We start from the raw sequence: 19,260 nt of genomic DNA on the forward strand, positions 1-19,260 counted from the left end.
GTTTGTGTGTCTTGACATTGCGTTTTTAAACATGTTAAATCACAGAATATAAGGGTTTCACTAGTTCGCCTGCGCATTCAGGTCTTAATGATTAATGGTAAACAAACTTGGCTTGCTGTCCTCGAAGGGAGCTCTGTACCTGAGCTCTGAACCTTCAGAGAGAGCGAACCTGAGGCTGGGGCTCGAGCCACAAGTTCAACCCCCCGCAACGGAACTGCAAAGAGGAAGAAGGAGAGAGTGAAGGAGGAGATGGGGAGGAGGAGGGATGTCGGAAAAGAAAGCAGCTGGACAGGAAGGCCTAAAGGCTGCCTTATATACGCCCATGATGATGATGATGATTGACAGGCCTGAATGTTTAGGCTCCTCCCGAACCTACGTTTAGAACTGCATTTCACTAGTTCGCCTGCGCATTCAGGTCTTAATGATTAATGGTAAACAAACTTGGCTTGCTGTCCTCGAAGGGAGCTCTGTACCTGAGCTCTGAACCTTCAGAGAGAGCGAACCTGAGGCTGGGGCTCGAGCCACAAGTTCAACCCCCAAAAGAGTGTTTGATGGACAGCAAGTTGAGCAGGAGCCTGCGAGTAATTAAGGTCTGTAAGATTTATCCTCTCTCTCCCCCCAAAAAATGGGTAGAATATCATCAAACCATTTCTTCTTCCTCTTACTGAATTACTACTGCGGTAGTAAGAGCGAAGATGAAATCACTGCTGCGGCAGTGAAAGAATTGTACAGAAAAAGATGTGCAAAGTTTCAGCTTAAGACTCCTGCGGGAGTCAATGGGAAGCGTGCGGCCTGGGGCTCCTGCGGGAGCAAGGCTGAATCACTACTGTGGTAGTGCGAGCGTTATGAAATCACTGCTGCGGCAGTGAGCAAAGTTATACAGAAAAAGCTGTGCGAAATTTTGGCTTAAGACTCCTGCGGGAGTTACTGGGAAGCGCACGGACTGGGGCTCCTGCGGGAGCAGGCTGAATCACTACTGCGGTAGTGCGAGCGTTATGAAATCACTGCTGTGGCTGTGAGCAAAGTTATACAGAAAAAGCTGTGCGAAATTTTTTTGGCTTCAGACTCCTGCGGGAGTTACTGGGAAGCGAACGGACTGGGGCTCCTGCGGGAGCAAGGCTGAATCACTACTGCGGGAGTGCGAGCGTTATGAAATCACTGCTGCTGCAGTGAGCAAAGTTATACGGAAAAAAGTGTGCGAAATTTGGGCTGATTTTAGCTCTAGCTATAAACACTATATGCTACGCATCAGTTACGGGCTATGTATTGTAACTATGTATGCTTGTATGGTCCCTGTCAAATAAACAAATAATAACTCCTGCGGGAGTAGGAAATGCGCTGTCTGGGGCTTCGGAGCGAGCGGGATAAGATCACTACTAAGGCAGTGAGAAAAAAGGTTGCGACAACTGTTAAATAAGAGCGCGATCGGCTGGGATCAATACTGTGGTAGTATGAGCAGGACAAAATCACTGCTGAAATCAATGCGTATCGAGCGAAAGGTTGTTAGAGGCTGATTGTGGTTGATAATTAGCCAACATGTTAATTCGATTTTTGTTGACAAATAACTGCGCAAAAAACACACGAACATTGGAAACAATCGTGAACACGTTTTTTGGAGCAACAGACTATATTATTTATGATAAATTTCTATAGGGGGAAAAACGCAAAATAAGAACATCTTGTGACTATTTTGTGGGCTTGTCTGCTTACTTTAGAGAACTGTGTTAAGAGGTTGGTATCCGGTGGGACCAGCGGGACCCAACTCGAACCTTGTGGGAGCATGCAGCTTACCTTTGCTGCGGGTGGGACTGGGCAGATAAAGAAAGCTAGTGGTCCCGGGGTTTCTCGTTGATATAAGTGTCAACAAATAAGAAAATTAAAACTGGAACGGAAGACTGAAATTTTTGTTTCATCGCCTCGCAATTGAAAAAGCGTGAATATGTATAAAAAATATATGAATGTTATAGAATATGCATCTGCGGCCGGTCAGTTTATGGGAAAAAGCAGGGTTTCTCGATTGTTATAATACGTAGACTACGCTGTGAGATCAAAGCCCAAAGACGTGATCCACTTAGCTTTGCAGCTAGCACGGCACCGTTTAATCCCAGATAGCACAGGTACGACTGTAAGATGTCTGATTAAGATCTGGAGAAGTGGGATACATTTGGTGTGTAAACACATCTTATAAAGGTCTTAAAAAGAGCTGCTTTACATACGTTATAAATCAAAAACATCTTTAATATGTCTATGACATCTTTTAGGAAAAGTCCCAGAGACGTATTGCAGATGAGCAAACAATCTAAATAATGTGACTTGCAGATGTAAACACAGACATCAAATAGACATCTTCGAGATGTATGTGTGCTATCAGGGATGCGTTTGAAATGACACCTTTGGACACCTAGACAGCACGGGTACGAATGAAAAAGCATTAGAAGGATCTGGAGCTCTGGGGAAAAAAAAAATCTGGGTGAGTAAACATCTCATAACAACCTGGAATAAAATTTCCCGGCAGCCTGCCGCCCAATTGGCCTGCTGCCAGCCAGCCGCTTTGCTTTTATGAACCAAAGTCAAACTTTCCGAATTTGGCATTCAATAGAAAAATCGTTGATCAGTTTCATGAGCAGAGCATTCGCGTCGCGCACGCACCACATCTCTGCAGCGTGTATAGTGAGAATTTGAGAAGGGCGAGTCATGTATTGCAGATGAGCAATTTAATCATCAAAAATTACATCTTGCAGGTGAAAATGTAGCATAGACATCAAATAGACGTGTATGTGTGCTATCAGCAATGTAGAAGCACTCTTGTATGAAAAAATTATTACAAACGCAAGAGCAAACGGCAATTGTTCTCGTTTTGTGAACAATTGATCTTTAATCTGTGATCAATTCTCAAAAGTAAAGTTTAGCTAAACAAAACAAAAAATCCAAGAACGGAGCTAGAAGTTCATAAACTATATTTAAGACTGTTGATGACAGCGGAAAGTTCCCTCTCGCCCCTAACATTTTTTAAAATAAAGCTTATTGAAAACTGGCCGTGAGGACGAAGGCCAGGATCTGCTGCAGTAAAGAGAAATAAAAATTCTGACGAATTATAGTGAAGTAAGCAGCCGAATCATTGCTGTGGCAATGAAGTAAAATGAATTTAAGAGGCTGGAGGACATAAACAGGAATCACGGCTGGGTAGAGAAATATATATATATTTTACAGATTATCGTGAAAAGCAGCCGAAACATTGCTGCGGTAATTAAATAAAATTAATTTAAAAGTTGGGTGCTAGGACGAAAACAGAAATCGCTGCTGTGGTAGAGAAATGTAAACATTTTCTAACAAATTATTGTGAAAAAGCGGACGAAAACATTGCTGCTGCAATGAAGTAAAATTTATTTAAAAGCTGGGTGCGAAGACGAAAACAAGGATCATTGCTGCGGTAGAGAAATATAAAAATGTTCTCTGACAAATAATCGTGAAAGAAGCAGCCGAAATCATTGCTGCGGCAATGAAGTAAAATTCATTTAAAAGCTGGGTTTGAGGACGCCAACAGGAATCACTTCTTCGGGAGAGAAAATAAGAACATTGTGACAGATTTTCGTGAAAAACCAGCCGAAAAAATAAATAAATGCTGCGGCCATGAAGTAAAATTAATTTAGAAACTGGGTGTGAGGACGAAAACAGGAGTCACTGCTGCGGTAGAGAAATATAAAAAATGGTCTTTGACAAATGATCGTAAAGGAAGCAGCCAAAATCATTGCTGCGGCAATGAAGTAAAAATAATTTAATCAGCTGGGTGTGATGAAGAAAACCTGGATCACTGATGTGGTAGGAAAAAGTTATTTTCTCTGACAATTATCAAGGGAGAAGCAGCCGAAATAATTGCTGCGGCAATGAAGTAAAATAAATTTAAAGCTGGGTGTTAGGATGGAGGCTGGATCACTACTGTGGAAGAAAAATTGTAAATTTACTCTGACGAATTATTGTGAAAGAAGTGGCCGAATTCATTGCTGAAGCAATGAAGTAAAATTATTTTAAAAGCTGGGTGAGGGGACGAAACCGGGATCACAACTGCAAATAGAAAAAATTGACAATTTTCTCTGACAAAGTATCGTGAGAGGACGAAATTACTGAGGTGGAGAAATATCAAGTTTAACTGGGGCTGGTGAATAATCGGAGTCCGAGAACACTGCTGCGGCAGTGAGAAATGGATTTTAACTGGCGCTATTGCGGTTGGTCAGATAACTGCTGTGGCCTTGAGATTGAAAATGAAATCAAGTGCGGGAGCGGTGTTTGTGGTTGCTGCTGCGGCTGAGGGAATGAACTTTAGGTGAGACAGGTGGAAATTATTCAATGGTAAAGGCTAATTATGTGCGCTTCTAGTAGAAACCGGCGTTTAGGGATGAAGTCCTGCAGTTGGTTACGAGGTGAGTTAATACAGACAAATCTTCTTTAGTCCATAAAGTCTATAAAGTTTATTGGCATAACTCCGTGGCGTGATATTTAATGACCTGATATCAATTTAATGGTGCGGCGATGAGAGACAATACCGAAGAACAATTTCAAATTGCGAAGCGTGTTTAAATGTTTTAATAAACACTGAGGTTTGGCTGTTGGACAAATTGTGAATAGCAATGAGACCGGGGTTAGGTCGCCTGTTAATTAAGCACTAAGCATCAACCGAACCGCGTTTTTTGAGATGTTCTAATCAATTGTGAATAATATTTAAAGCAATGAAGAAGCAATATCTTTATTGAATAAACATTATATGCTTATTAGGTTGATGAAAGTGGACTAGCTTACCGTGATAGTGCGAGCGGCGGTTCTGTAACGGAGAGAAAATTGATAATAATAGGATAAATGTGAACTGAGATCCCTACTGCGGTAGAGATAAAGCGACAGAAAGATCAGCTTTAAATAATACTTAACCGGACTCGTGGCGAGCCCGTGTGAGCAGGCAAGCCTGCAACAAATCTCTTTGATTGATCCATGCAATACAATGCTATTTAATGTATATGCGTTTTTACTATGAAGTATAGAAACTTGCCATTTAAAACACGAGATAGGCTATCTTATATTTATATAAAATGTACCCTGGATGAGGAAATAACTACAATCCGATTTCTGCATTGCTTGAAAAGTAAAAACGTAAATGAAATGAAAGTTTAATAAAGACATATTTATGAGATTGTTATTTTGTTCATGTTCTTATATGTGTCAAGTTTTGTGTTACAACAATAGGGTTGTTCCGAGTCCGACAGACGACTTTTTCTATCCTTAGCTTTGTGTTGGGTTTTTTTGAATTCAATTGCTCAATGCTGTCGGTTCAAAGAAAAGTGCAACAGTTAGCGCGTCATGCCTTTCGCCTGAGACGTGTGCGCGAAAAGCGGAGGCTCGTTGTAGACCATTGCGTGGGCATCCTTGCCCGTCCGCGGAGACTGTCATATCATGTATGCATGCGGGGCCAGTGGAATGCAGTGTTGCCTTGGATGGAAGAACGCGGGAGCGTGTAGCGAATTCTTCTACAGAGCTGTGAGAAAAAATAAACTATCGAGAAGAACGAAAAAACGAGCAGTTTGATTGAATTGACAATAAGGTAGGTTTCACTACGATTAACTCTGGATTATAAAGCTCCGATGATTGTTAGCTTTGATGTAAAATGAATTAATAAACGTGAAAACAAGTGCAACACAGTCCTGTGGGCCGCCATTGTTGTTTTGGTCGATCGCGCATGCGTAGACGGAATTAACAGAAGCGCATGATGTCACGTCGCCATTGTCAAACAGCGTTTGCAATCGAGCATGCGGTTGTCGTGTAAAAGAACATCCGAAATGCAAAAATATTGAGCACAGCCCCTGACATCAACTACGGCGGTAGTGAGCGGGTACTAAAAAAGCTGCTGCATTGGTATTTAAAAATATATTTCCCAAGTTAGTAGGAGCCTGGAGCTCGTTGTGTAGACGTGATTCCGGAAACGGGCGGGGCCAAAATCCGGAAAAGAAAGCAGCTGGACAGGAAGGCCTAAAGGCTGCCTTATATACGCCCATGATGATGATGATGATTGACAGGCCTGAATGTTTAGGCTCCTCCCGAACCTACGTTTAGAACTGCATTTATTGATAAGAAGTAATTCAAATGCAAACACTTTACAATAAGATTGTATTTGTCAACATTAGCTGATGACATGAACTTACAATGAGTAATATAGTGGCTCCGGAGGCTTGAAGGCATCTCAGAGAAAGACTTTCGGACACACTTCAAAGGCAGCGTGTTTGAAATATAAACAGCCCTTACAAAAAATAACACAAAGTACAACTGCAGTGAACCTGCAGTACAAAAGTAGTACAACTGCAGTACAAAGTTTTATTTAAGCACAGCTGTAGATTTGCATGAAGTACAGTATAATTGCAGTTAGGGCTGCACGATTCCAGGAAAAATGATGATCACGATTGTTTTGCTCAAACTTTTGATCACGATTAGAAATCACGATCATTCTCTAAATGAAGGAACTTCTATTCACTTCAGTATTTTTATTACACTATACAGCCATGTATATTTTAGGCTATATATATTTTATATATTATAAAATATTTTATTGTTTTGTAATATTCACAGCTCCCATTCTCTTTTTAAAACATTTAAAATCATTCCGCAAAATTCTGCATAGATTTTGCAAAAGAAATCAGCAGAAATAGCAAAAATAAGTCCTTACACAGATTCAATTGTAGCTGATACTCTTACAGCAATTAAAGCAGTTCAGTTTTATTTTAACTGTCAAAATAATTAAATATCTTTTATTTCTTACATTTTAGAACATTTTGTGTTTGTTAAATTAAGGTTTTTGTTGATGACCAAGCGGTTAGCGGCCGACTGCAAGTTAACGACATGTTTGATCAATTGAGGTTTTAATCCAGTTCTCCATTAATCCAGTCCTCCATTTATATTTCCCCCCGGTGCTGCGGGCGGAGACGCTAAACACCTTTGCAACAGGTGCATTGTGAATGTATCTGTGTGAATAGCGGACTCGTGCCATAGGTTAAACGTCTTTCTTTTACAATCATCAAAGGCTCAATGTTTCTTTTAATTAAATTGAAAAATATAAAAAGATGAAGAAGCCTAAAAAAGGCAGAGGCCTGGCCTGCGTATCAACTGTGACGTTAAAATTGACCGAAACCCGACCAGAGGGGCGTAAAAAGGCTGAAATGCAGGGCTCTAATATATATCATGGATGGTCGGGGTTTTTTATGGTTGCGGCTTGTGTCTTCAGCTGTTAAAAATCTTGATATTTCACTTTTGGACGAAACAAAAGCACAGTTTGCAGAAGACTCGTAACTTACCTAATCAACATCACTTTCCTCAAATCCGAAATATCCAAACAATGAAGTATATGACCCTTTTCGGGAACAAACGTACGTATTTCTGCAATTTTTTTCTTTTTGCTCTGCCATTATGTTCGTTTAAGATAAAGGACTCAAAATCTTGTGATGCCAACTTATAAAACAGCCCGCGCTTGCAAATATCCACTCCGTATACTCTGACTCCGCCCGTATCAAGCAAACACATTGCTTGATTCTAGACCGTCTGCTTTGTGCATGGTCTTTACACATTAATCGCGACGATTGTCTTTAACTAATCGTGGGGCGCACATATCGTTACACAGGAAAATCCCCAGTGTTAAATTAACTCTACCAGTGTTAAATCAACACTATTTGGTGTTTATATAATCCACACCAGAATCGGTGTTAAAAAAGACTGGTGTTAAAAATATAACTCTGAATCAGTGTTAAAGTTAATGAGATAATGAAGTGATGATTAAGACATTAATGGTGAACACCTGCTGGTCATTCAAATCAATTACATTTTGGACATTTTCCTGCCTCTAAATTTTTATTTTGATGACTCGTTTTCTGGAGAAAATACTAAAATAATAAAGAAAGACAGATTATTAAATGCAATAGATGAATACTGTTGGGTGTATGCCTCCAAAAGCTGCAATCTTTCACGTTTGCCTCTCTATCAGCATCTCTGTTTGAAAAATAAAATGATTACTTGCAGAGTTATTTTCTAAATGGATAAGTTTGACTTCTAAACAGCTGTCAGAACAAAATACAAGTGCTCAACTATTCCAGCATCCACACGTGTGATTTAGTAGACACATCTTCTTTCTGACGTGATGTCTCACAAGTCAAATAGACATTTATCACAAAATGTATCACATTAAATCTTAAGTTTTTGTTCGTTATGAGTTCATTTGAAGTCACCATTACTGTGATTAGTGTTTCCTTTAGTTAGGCATTTGTCCCTTGACCTTCACTGAGCTAACTCTGCTCTTTTAGCAATAGCAACAATGTTTTAGTAAGATCACTTGTTCATTGCTTATGTACATTTACATTTACATTTACATTTAGTCATTTAGCAGACGCTTTTGTCCAAAGCGACTTACAAGTGAGGTAGACAATAGAAGCAATTATGGCAACATAAGAACAGCAATACATAAGTGCACTGGAAATAGTCTCATCAAGTCCAACACAATATACATAGCCAAGGGTATGTTAGTGGTTTTATTTGTTTTTTTTTTTTTTTTTTTAGATAAAGAGGAAGGTAGATAGAGAAAGAGATAAAGAGAAGGGTAACTAAATAAAGATAGTAAATCTGTAATTAGGAAGTTAGGTAATGGTGGAAGAGATGGGTTTTTAGCCGAGTCTTAAAGACAGCTACAGTGTCAGCTGATCGTGTCACGACCGGCAGATCATTCCACAGTTGTGGGACAGTTCCTGAGAAGGTACGCGTTAGTGTTTTCTTCCCTTTTTGAGATGGTACCACAAGTCGTCGCTCGGTGGCAGAGCGCAGTGATCGAGAGGGTACATAAGGCTCTATAAGCAAGCGAAGGTAAGGGGGTGCTGACCCAGTGGTGGTTTTAAAGGCCAGGAGCAGAGCCTTAAATTTGATGCGGGCTGCTATAGGAAGCCAGTGTAACTTGACAAAGAGAGGAGTGACGTGCGCCCTCTTTGGCTCATTGAAGACCACTCTTGCCGCTGCGTTCTGAATCATCTGTAAGGGTTTGGTCGTGCAGGCTGGAAGTCCTGCCAGTAGCGCATTGCAGTAGTCCAGCCTGGACAGGACAAGAGCTTGGACCAGGACCTGCGTAGCATGCTCATCTAGGAAAGGTCTAATTTTCCTAATATTGTAGAGGATGAATCTACAAGAGCGAGCGGTGCTGGCAACATGCTCCGTGAAGCTAAGCCGATCATCAATGACCACTCCCAGGTTTTTGGCCGTCTTGGAAGGCGTGATGGTCGAGGAACCTAGCTGAATGGAAAAGTTGTGCTGAATCTTTGGTTCGGATGATATGACAAGCAGTTCTGTCTTCGCAAGGTTAAGCTGGAGATGGTGATCCTTCATCCAGAGTGAGATGTCCCTCAGGCATGCCGAGATGCGGGCAGAAACCGTAGGATCATCAGGGTGGAACGACAAGTGGAGTTGAGTGTCGTCTGCATAGCAGTGGTAGGAAAAGCCATGTTTCCGAATGACAGAGCCCAGGGATGTCATGTATATCGAAAAGAGCAGCGGTCCAAGCACAGAGCCTTGAGGGACCCCGGTATCTAGACGTTGGGGTTCGGAGACGTCACCTCTCCAGGATACCCGAAATGACCTATCTGAGAGGTACGACTTGAACCATAAAAGCGCTGTGTCAGTGACACCCATAGACATGAGAGTCGACAGGAGGATGCGGTGATTGACGGTGTCAAAAGCTGCAGATAGATCCAGTAAGATCAGCACAGATGATTTGGAGGCTGCCCTTGCCTGCCTTAGGGCCTCAATGACTGATAGCAGCGCAGTCTCAGTGGAGTGACCACTTTTGAATCCAGACTGATTGCTATCCAGGAGGTTATTTTGTGTGAAGAAAGTGGAGAGCTGGTTGAACACAATGCGTTCAAGAGTCTTGGAAATGAAGGGAAGAAGAGAAACGGGTCTGTAGTTCTCTAGCATAGCAGGATTGAGAGTGGGTTTCTTCAGCAACGGGGTTATCCGGGCCTCTTTAAATGCTACAGGGAAGGTGCCAGTGGAAAGGGATGAATTGATAATGTGAGTGAGAGCAGGGATAACAGACGGAGAGATGGCCTGGAGGAGATGGGTGGGTATGGGATCTAGCGGGCAGGTAGTCGGATGATTAGAAGCCAAGACCTTGGAAACATCTGCTTCGGATAGGAGAGAGAAGGAGGGAAGGGAGCATGTCTCAGGGATTTGAGAATGCGCAAGAAGCGGCGGCTCGGAGAACTGACTGCTAATAGTTTTCGTTTTCTTCACAAAGAAGGAAGCAAAATCATCAGCCGTTAGGTCGGATGAAGGTGGAGGGGCAGGGGGACAAAGAAGGGTAGAGAAGGTCTTGAAGAGAGTGTGAGAGTCAGGTGAGTTGTTAATCTTTGAATGGTAGTATAGGGTCTTTGCAGAGGAGACATCCTTGGAGAAGGAGGCAAGAAGAGACTGATAGAGGCAGAGATCAGAAGGATCATTCGATCTGCGCCACTTCCTCTCTGTAGCCCTGAGTGTGGAGCGATGCTCACGGAGAACCTCAGTTAGCCAAGGAGCAGAAGGTGTGACCCGGGCCGGTCCAGATGTCAGATGATTACTAGAGGGAAGCTCTTCCAGACCTTCTTAGATTGTTTATTTTTATTATATTCTACTCTAGAAAACATTGAAACATTTGATCACAAATTAATTATGAAGAAACAGGCATATAAAAAAAAGCTCTATGCAAATGACATTGTATTGAATAAGACTGCCGTCATGCTTCAGTGTTTTTTTGATGTTGTTGTTTTTTTTTGCTTAAGAGAGACTTGATGATTTCTGATACAAATCTCAACGATGGTGACAGTTAATGGTAAGAAAGTTGCAAAATTTTTGTCATGTTGCAATGCATGATGGGATTTATGAATGAGTTTTCTACAATCCTGGTACCCAGCATGCATTGCGGCATGACGTTTTGTTGTTGATTGTCACCATGATTGTGTTTTATAGGCTGATTGTTGATGTCTCAGTGTGTCTGATTGAAACCACAGATTAGATTTGAGTAAACAATATTTAACTCTTTAGGGTTTGTGGACTTTTACAGCACTGTTGGATTTCATGGAAGCTTCACAGGGTTGGCAGAACATAAATTAAACACTTGTATTCAGTGATTACTTCTTTATGATATCATTGAATCTCAAGACTTATACTTTCATACTATTTCACATAGTATCAGTTATAGACTTCATTTCTCTCATCATCCTCTGCTTTAATGGATGTGTTTTATAAACACAATGGCCCTCATTTATCATTCTTGCGTAGAAACGGGCGTATATGTTGGCGTAAGATTATGCTTACACTCCTCTCACCGCCTGATTTATAAAACTGTGCGTACCGTTGATATTCAGGTGTACGCAATATCTGCCCTTCATAAATGCCGCGGCCGAAAACGAGCGTCATTAGAATAACAAGCCCATATAAATTCAAGTCTCCGCCTCCCCCACGCCCTCATTTTACGCCATTGACACACGAAAGACGGCAAAGAAGAGAATCCGGGGAAGTGAAAAGAAACAAAATTGTTTTATTTGGCAGTTTAAAGAGTGGGATTAAAGACACATTAATAATTGGATGACAATTTGTAATATTCTTATTATTATTTTTATTATTAATTGATATTAAGAAGAATAATTATTTATTATTATTATTATTTACTGTTGCCTACATCTAAATTATATGTCTGCTTAATGGTTCAGTTAATTTTTTATATATAATATTTTAAAATGATGTAGTAACTTTTGTAGTGTGTTGTTTTGTATTTACATACAGTTGTTTGTTAGCTGTATCTTAGATCCAGTTTGATACGGAGCTCCGGATATAATTCAAATTAACAATTTGTTTCCACGACATCCGCATGTTTAACTAGGCTAATTCATAATTTGAAGTAATAATAATTGTAATAGTAATTACGAAATATTCTAAATATTATAATAATTAATTCCAAGGAACAAACTGTTGAATATTGGGAACAAATTCTAAATTTATGGCCATACTTTAGACTAATTAAGAAAAAGAAGTGTCCATAGCATAAAAAAATATTCTTGGCCATAATTTTGTCCGCATGTCATCATGATCGGATTTACGGCTCCATTCAACACAAGCATTTTACCTTACCTCATCTGTATTTATTTATCATCGAATGGTACGTAACTAGCTTACCTTTTATTGCATTACCATGTTTTCGTAGCACATCCTTGTGCTTTCTTGCAATGTGCCGCTTCAGATTCCAGGAAGAATATTTGCTAACTCTTTACAGTCTCTCAGCAGTCCCTTTCAATTTTTTCTTCCTGCTCAATCTTAACTTTGATTTTTACTTTACATTTATGTATAAGGCTTGAATTCCATAACTTATTGCTAGACGTTTTTACAGATTCTCGAACTAGCAAATTATCAAAGGGCGTTCTGGGTTCAACGAGCGGTGCTGAGGGAGCGGAATTTTCGGAAAGGCGCTTTGATGGTAATATTACCGCACCGCTCAACGCTCCGCTCCCACTAAGCTCCGTTCACATGCTCGCTCTGAAACATCAGGTAAAGCGCACAGGCTCTCAACTGAAGGAATACATATGCCTACAAATCAAATGCTTTGGTAAAGTCTCACAAATTAAACATTGAACATTGTTGCATAAAAATAAACACTGAAGTTTATAATTACTATGTTTTTTACAGTGGGTCATAATATATCATATATTTTAGTTTGTCAGTACGTTTTGTGGTGTTAGGAAGTTTTTGCGCATTTCTGCACTAACTCAAAATGTGCGTACACCACCTCCTGAGCAGGCGTAGGATTTGAGCGTGCTGTACGCCAACGTCCATATTGATAAATCTCAAAGTCACCGTGGTTTTGGGTGTACGCAAGGTGTACGCTGGAAATTTGGTGTACGCACTTTTGATAAATGAGGGCCAATGAGCAGAAGAAAACTAACACTTAACTTCAAGACCCAAGTACCCAACTAAAGGAAACACTAATCGGCACAATGGTGACTTACTTTATTAACCAGATTTACAGCAGTTCTTTAGAAGTTAAACCTATCATCCATGTAACTCTGCAAGCAAGTTGTAATTTTAGTTTTAAAACAGAGATGATGATAGTGTTCATTAAACTCTAGGCATTTTATCTATTACATTTAATATTTTGGCTTTCTTCCTCATTTTAGTATTACTTTCTCCAGAAAAAGAGTCAACAAAATAAAAATTTTAAGACAGGAACAATTCCAAAACTTTGTTGATTTGACACGGAATGACCAGCAGGTGTTCACTATTAATGACTCAATCACTTCATTATCTTATTAACTTTAAAGGAACAGTATGTAAGAAATTTATATCAATTAATCATATAATGGCCCTGATATGTCACTAGACATTAAGAAATAATTTTCATTTCAAATACTTATATTACTGACAACAGTGGTCTGGCCAGGATATTGTCATTTAAAAAATGGAGTTGCAGCCCTCAACTGATGTTTATGTTGTCATTTTGTGTATTGGCCACCAGTTGTGTGATTGCAGTACCAGTTTTAGCCACAAGATTTGTGATTGCAATACCAGTTTTGGCCACAATCCTACATACTGTTCCTTTAACACTGATTTAGTGTTTTTTTAACACCAATCTTGGTGTGGATTATATAAACACCGAGCAGTGTTAATTTAACACTGGGGATTTTGCTGTGTATCATGATAAAAATACGATTAATCGTGCAGCCCTAATTGCAGTACATTTAAATGCAACTGCAGTTTCAAATGAAGTACAACTGTAGGTTTCCAATATAATGAAGTATAAATACAGTACAACTGCAGTCCAGTGATGTTACACTGAAATGCATGTATATGCCTACCAAGCATACTGCATTACTGCAGGCATGCTGTACTGAGCAACATGTAGCCAATCATGTGGTTACAGTACTACTGTACAGCAAGTAAAAGCTATGGACTACTGCTATGCAACATTAATTTGTATAATCTGTTGGGGTTGTCCACATGAAAAAATACTTAACTTCTATTAACTTCTTTTTTTAAAAAGTTAATTTCACTTAATAAAAACTTAAATCGCCCAAACTTAAAAAAACTTAAAATAAAAAGTAATACATAAAAAAATAACTTAAACTAAATAAGTACTGAATCACGCATTCTCCCTCACACACACCTGAAGTAAATAATGGGCTTTAATTTTGACACACACCCTTCCCCCACATCTCTCACAGAGTTTCGCAGAGCAGCAGCAGCCAGGACACAGACATAAAGAGCTAACAGGTAAGAACTAAACTCTTTCAAACTTTTTAAAGCATCTTTAAACTTCAAAAACATGCTGTTCATTTTAATATTGTCTTGGTTAAAGGTGCAATTTGTAAGATATTTGCAGTAAAATGTCCAAAAACCACTAGGCCAGTGTTATATATTTTGTCCAGCTGATTACTATCAATATCTGTAATGTTTTCAACTACTTGTAAATCGTGAGAAAATTTCTATTCAAAACATTGACACGGGGCAGTGACGTTAATATCCATGTGACCCTTTGTCACCACCTTTACTGACGTAAAAACCACATGACAACAGTGGTCGAGTTCGAAAAAATAAAATGGCGGCCAAGGAAGCGACTGGAGCACAAATTTAGTGTAAATAAACGTATATTTTCACTTTACACATTGTAATTGCATTTCTAGCGAGAAATTGGTATTATAGTTTTCAAATATGTGATTAGTTATCACAAAGGCGCTCTCTGTTTATATTTCAAACACGCTGCCTTTGAAGTGCGTCTGAAAGCCTTTCTCTGAGCTGCCTTCATGCCTCCGAAGTCATTTCCTCATGAAGCAGCGAAGCAACAAGTCACTGCCTTGAGTTTTCGGACGCAGCCAGTGTCGGGACAAATGCGGAACTATGCGTTTGCGCCTGTTGGGCTACGTGCTTGCTTATGGACTTATGGATAACTCTTTACCGTCTGCCGCTGGTTGTTTCAGCTCCTGTAACCGTACGGGCCAACCAAACGACCCAAGAAGAGTTTGGAACAAAACGAGAGAGGATCAATTTGTTGTTGCATTATCTGGATGGAGAGAGCTTCACGACAACATTTAACCAGACCGAGATTCTGATCCTGCTTGTGTTTTACGCGATGGGTGAGTTGTTTTGATTCGTAACCCTTCAAAAAACGTATGCTATTATATTGATCACAACATTAGTGTGTAGATTGTAATCAGCGCGTCTTCCCGCGGACAATATACACATCAAAAGGTATTGTAAAGCAATATAAATGGTAATTTTAAGACACTTCAAAATAAGATTTGTACTGTCAAATACATTATGTGAAAAATCATTGTAGATTGTAAGTTGAACACTTAATTCTGTGCTGTGTTAACCATCGAATTTGGACTAATAGTGTAACATCTATGACTAACAATTTTGTTTTGAACATCACATATAAACTTACATAATGAAATAAACGATGTAATCAAACGCAACATTTATAAGACTTCATTACCTTATCCATCAACGTGATTTCTCGTTCGCGTCTGATTGATGGCCATCAGCGGTTGAGTTAAAGACTACAAATCCCATAATTCCACGCTGCTTTTGCGTAGTCTTTCTTCGTTTGTGCAAAAAGAGAGATGTTTTTGGTCAGGGTCAGAGGCCATCAGCGAACGTCTGTCCGGATGTGCGCGAGACGGACCGCGTCATCTTGCGCGGACACGCGCGCGTCTCCGTTCAGCAGCTTCCAAACACGCATACAAATGATTTCTCATACAAATGATTACTTTATCAGACTGTCAGGGCAGCAATAATTTGTGTCATTGACAGGACATTCACAAATTACAGATAGAAAAGTGGCGAAATGTCTGTCGGCTCATGACAACACGCCCGTGTATTAACAATTTTTTTTTATTTTAACTGATAATGTTAATCGGTCATAAATTCTTACCTTCGGTTTACGGTTGAATGGTCAATGTGAACATCCCTAACTCGTTCATATTTTGGGCGAACGTGAACTGAACGTACTGTATTACTGTCTGATGAACGTTACTGTGAACTCGTTTATTCTGGGGCTTGTGAACGGCACGCTCTCTCAGTTTAACGTCGTTCAATAGGGTGCCAGATTTCTATAGAGTCTTCCAGGCGAAAACCCGGCTAAAACATACTGTAAACAGGCCTTAATGTGTAGTGGAAAAACACCCAATCTGGCAACACCGCCACCAGGCTGAATGCGTCATCAAAACAAAACTGACTGGACGCTGCTGAAATCCAAATACCTGCCGCGCCACTCACATAGTTTAACATTAAATAACATCATATTTGTCCTAAATCGTTAACAATAAACATAGGCATAAGCATATTCTGGATCTTGAAATAGACTTTGACTAAGCTCACGCTATTTAACGTGCACGTGCGCTGTGCAGTACCTGCGAGTTTTACTACACGCAACGCCTCGCAGGGCTTCTCGCCCGATGTTCGACCCCCTTGAAGCACAAGGCTAGCCTTTCAAGGTATGTGCAAGCAAATACAAAAATTAAAAGAAAGTCAATGCTAATGTAAACCCTGGTTGGATAAGGATTTAAAGTTGGATATGAAGATGAAATCTGACGCATTTAGCTTCAGTGTTAAAACTAATAAAATAATTCCTGTTTGTTGTTCTATATGGGCTATAATGGCAATATTTCTTTTTATAATATGGGAAAAAGAACTATAAATTAGTTCATTTTTGGAACTGTGAACTATGAACTGAACTAGTTCATTTTAAAATTTGTGAACTGAATTAGTTCATGTAGAAAGTGAACTTTCCCAACACTGGTTACCACATTTATTCATTCATTTATTATGTTTTGAGTACAACACAGTTGTGGAAAATTAATTCATATTTGTGTGTTTTCTCACTGTTAAGCACAAACATTTCCCGTGCAAGTTTGAAACTCTCTCAGTAAGGACTAACTGACTGGCTTTCTGTTCTCGACCAAACGGTCATTCCTACTCATAAAACCTTTTAAAGGTAATGTTACCAGTTTTTTTTTTATTCATTTATTATGTTGTGAGTACACCACAGTTCTTTAAGTGGAAAAATAAGTAATATTTATGTGTTTTCTTACGCAAGTTTGAATTTCTCTCAGTGAGTACTGACATACGGCCCTTCACTTATAAAACATTACCACATTTATTTGTTCATTTATTATGTTGAGTACACCACAGTTCTGTAAGTGGAAAAATTATTCATATGTATGTGTTTTTTCACTGTTTAGCACAAACGTTTCCCGTCCTTCACTCATAAAACCTTTTAAAGGTAACGTTACCACATTTATTTATTATGTTGTGTGTACGCCACAGTTCTTTCAATAGAGAATTAATTCATATGTGTGTGTGTTTTCTTACTGTTTAGCACAAGTGTTTCCCACGCAAATCTGAATTTCTCTCAGTAAGGACTGATGGATGGCCATTCACTCAAAAAATGTTTTAAAGGTAACGTTACCACATTTATTATGTTGTGAGTATACTACAGTTCTGTAAGTGGAAAAGTAATTCATATTACTCCCAGGTTAACAGGAATGCGTCCTGCATAATTTTGGATCTGAACCATTGAGGAGAGTGTCTGACTTTCTCAACCAACCATCATTCACACGCAAAAACTTTTAAGGACCACATTTACTTATTATGTTGTTAGTATATCACAGTTCTGTTGGTGGAACATTTATTCATTTTTCTATGTTCTCTCACAGGTCAGTACGAACGCGTCTAGAGCATTTTTCGATCTTTACGATCTTTACTGACTGACTATCATCTACCAACCATCATTAACACAACAAAAACTAAAGAAATGTTACTACAAGTGGACCTATTTATTTACTCATCGTGTTGTGAGTACACCACAGTTTTATTAGTGAAACAATAATGTTTGTGTCACTGCTTGGCATAGACAAATGTGACCCTGTGTAATTTGGAAATTTCATGGGAAAAGTGTACGTCTTAAAAATGTTTAAATGTCCTTTGAATTAAGGAACAGTACACTGATTTATTAAAAGTGTACAATACACAGAGTCTATTTAAGTCATAAAGGAATACTTGATATATTTCAAATGTAACGTGTAAATCTAATATTAGTTTTTATGTGAATTTGGACAGAACAGCACACTTTTGTTTTATGTCTAAAACAATGTTTGTAAAGTAAACGATTGTTCAATAAACTGTAATAATTTTACCATTTTCTGTCATTTTTTTATACTAATGTTTTTCTGAAATTTTACATTTCCTATAGTAAGTTTACCATAAATTGCTATAGTATTTTAATACAGTTTACTTTAGTATTTTTGAACCATTCTATAATATAGTATTTGCTAGAGTAATTTTACTTCATTTCCTATAGCTAGTTTACTATAAATTACCATAGTACTTTTAATACAGTTTACTGTAGTACATTTACTATAGTATGGTTAAAAAACACTTTACTAGAGTAATTTTACAACATTTTTCTATGGTAATTTGACTATAATACACTATAGTATTTTTTCATTAATGAACAAATAACTAAGACTATGTAATTTATGAATAATCAAATATCTAAATTATGATCAACAGATAATTGGAATAATGCACTAAATTCTTACTATATTAAATTGGAGTCAGATTATAATTTAAACAAAGAGGTCAAAGAATTTTATTTAATCCTGATGGAATTATTATTTTAGCGCCAAGACACGAAAGAATACGAAAACCCTTCACCCACGCCATTGGATTCCGTCGTTTGGCCAATGGGTGGCTCCTTACACCCCCCTCAAGGGTTTTTGTTATAATAAAAGTATTTTCTTTCAAGAGCTGTCTGCATTTGGGTTATGTCTTCCCCACACATGACATGAACATTTGGGTTGCTTTACAGTTTGAGAAATTCACTGTTTGTTGAACCTTTATTCATCATATATTGTTGAAATGCAATAAAAATATTATTTAATAAGCAATATTAATTAAATTATTAATTAAAACTTGCTGTTCTGCATAGTCCACCTTTATTTGTACTGCATTTTAATAACATAGCACTTTGGTAGTATTATATTTTAGTTGTATTATGTATTGCTGTATAATGTTAGTACTACTACAGTTGTATTGCAGCAGTACTGCAGTTCTATTGCAGTTGTACTTCAGTAATGCTTCAGCTGTACTGCAGCTGTATTTCAACTGTACTGCAATATTGCAGTTTTTTCGTTTCCAAAAAACAGCATTTTTCTACATTGTACAAAA

This window comes from Paramisgurnus dabryanus, chromosome 14 (genome assembly GCF_030506205.2).
Source record: "Paramisgurnus dabryanus chromosome 14, PD_genome_1.1, whole genome shotgun sequence".
Taxonomy (NCBI): domain Eukaryota; kingdom Metazoa; phylum Chordata; class Actinopteri; order Cypriniformes; family Cobitidae; genus Paramisgurnus; species Paramisgurnus dabryanus.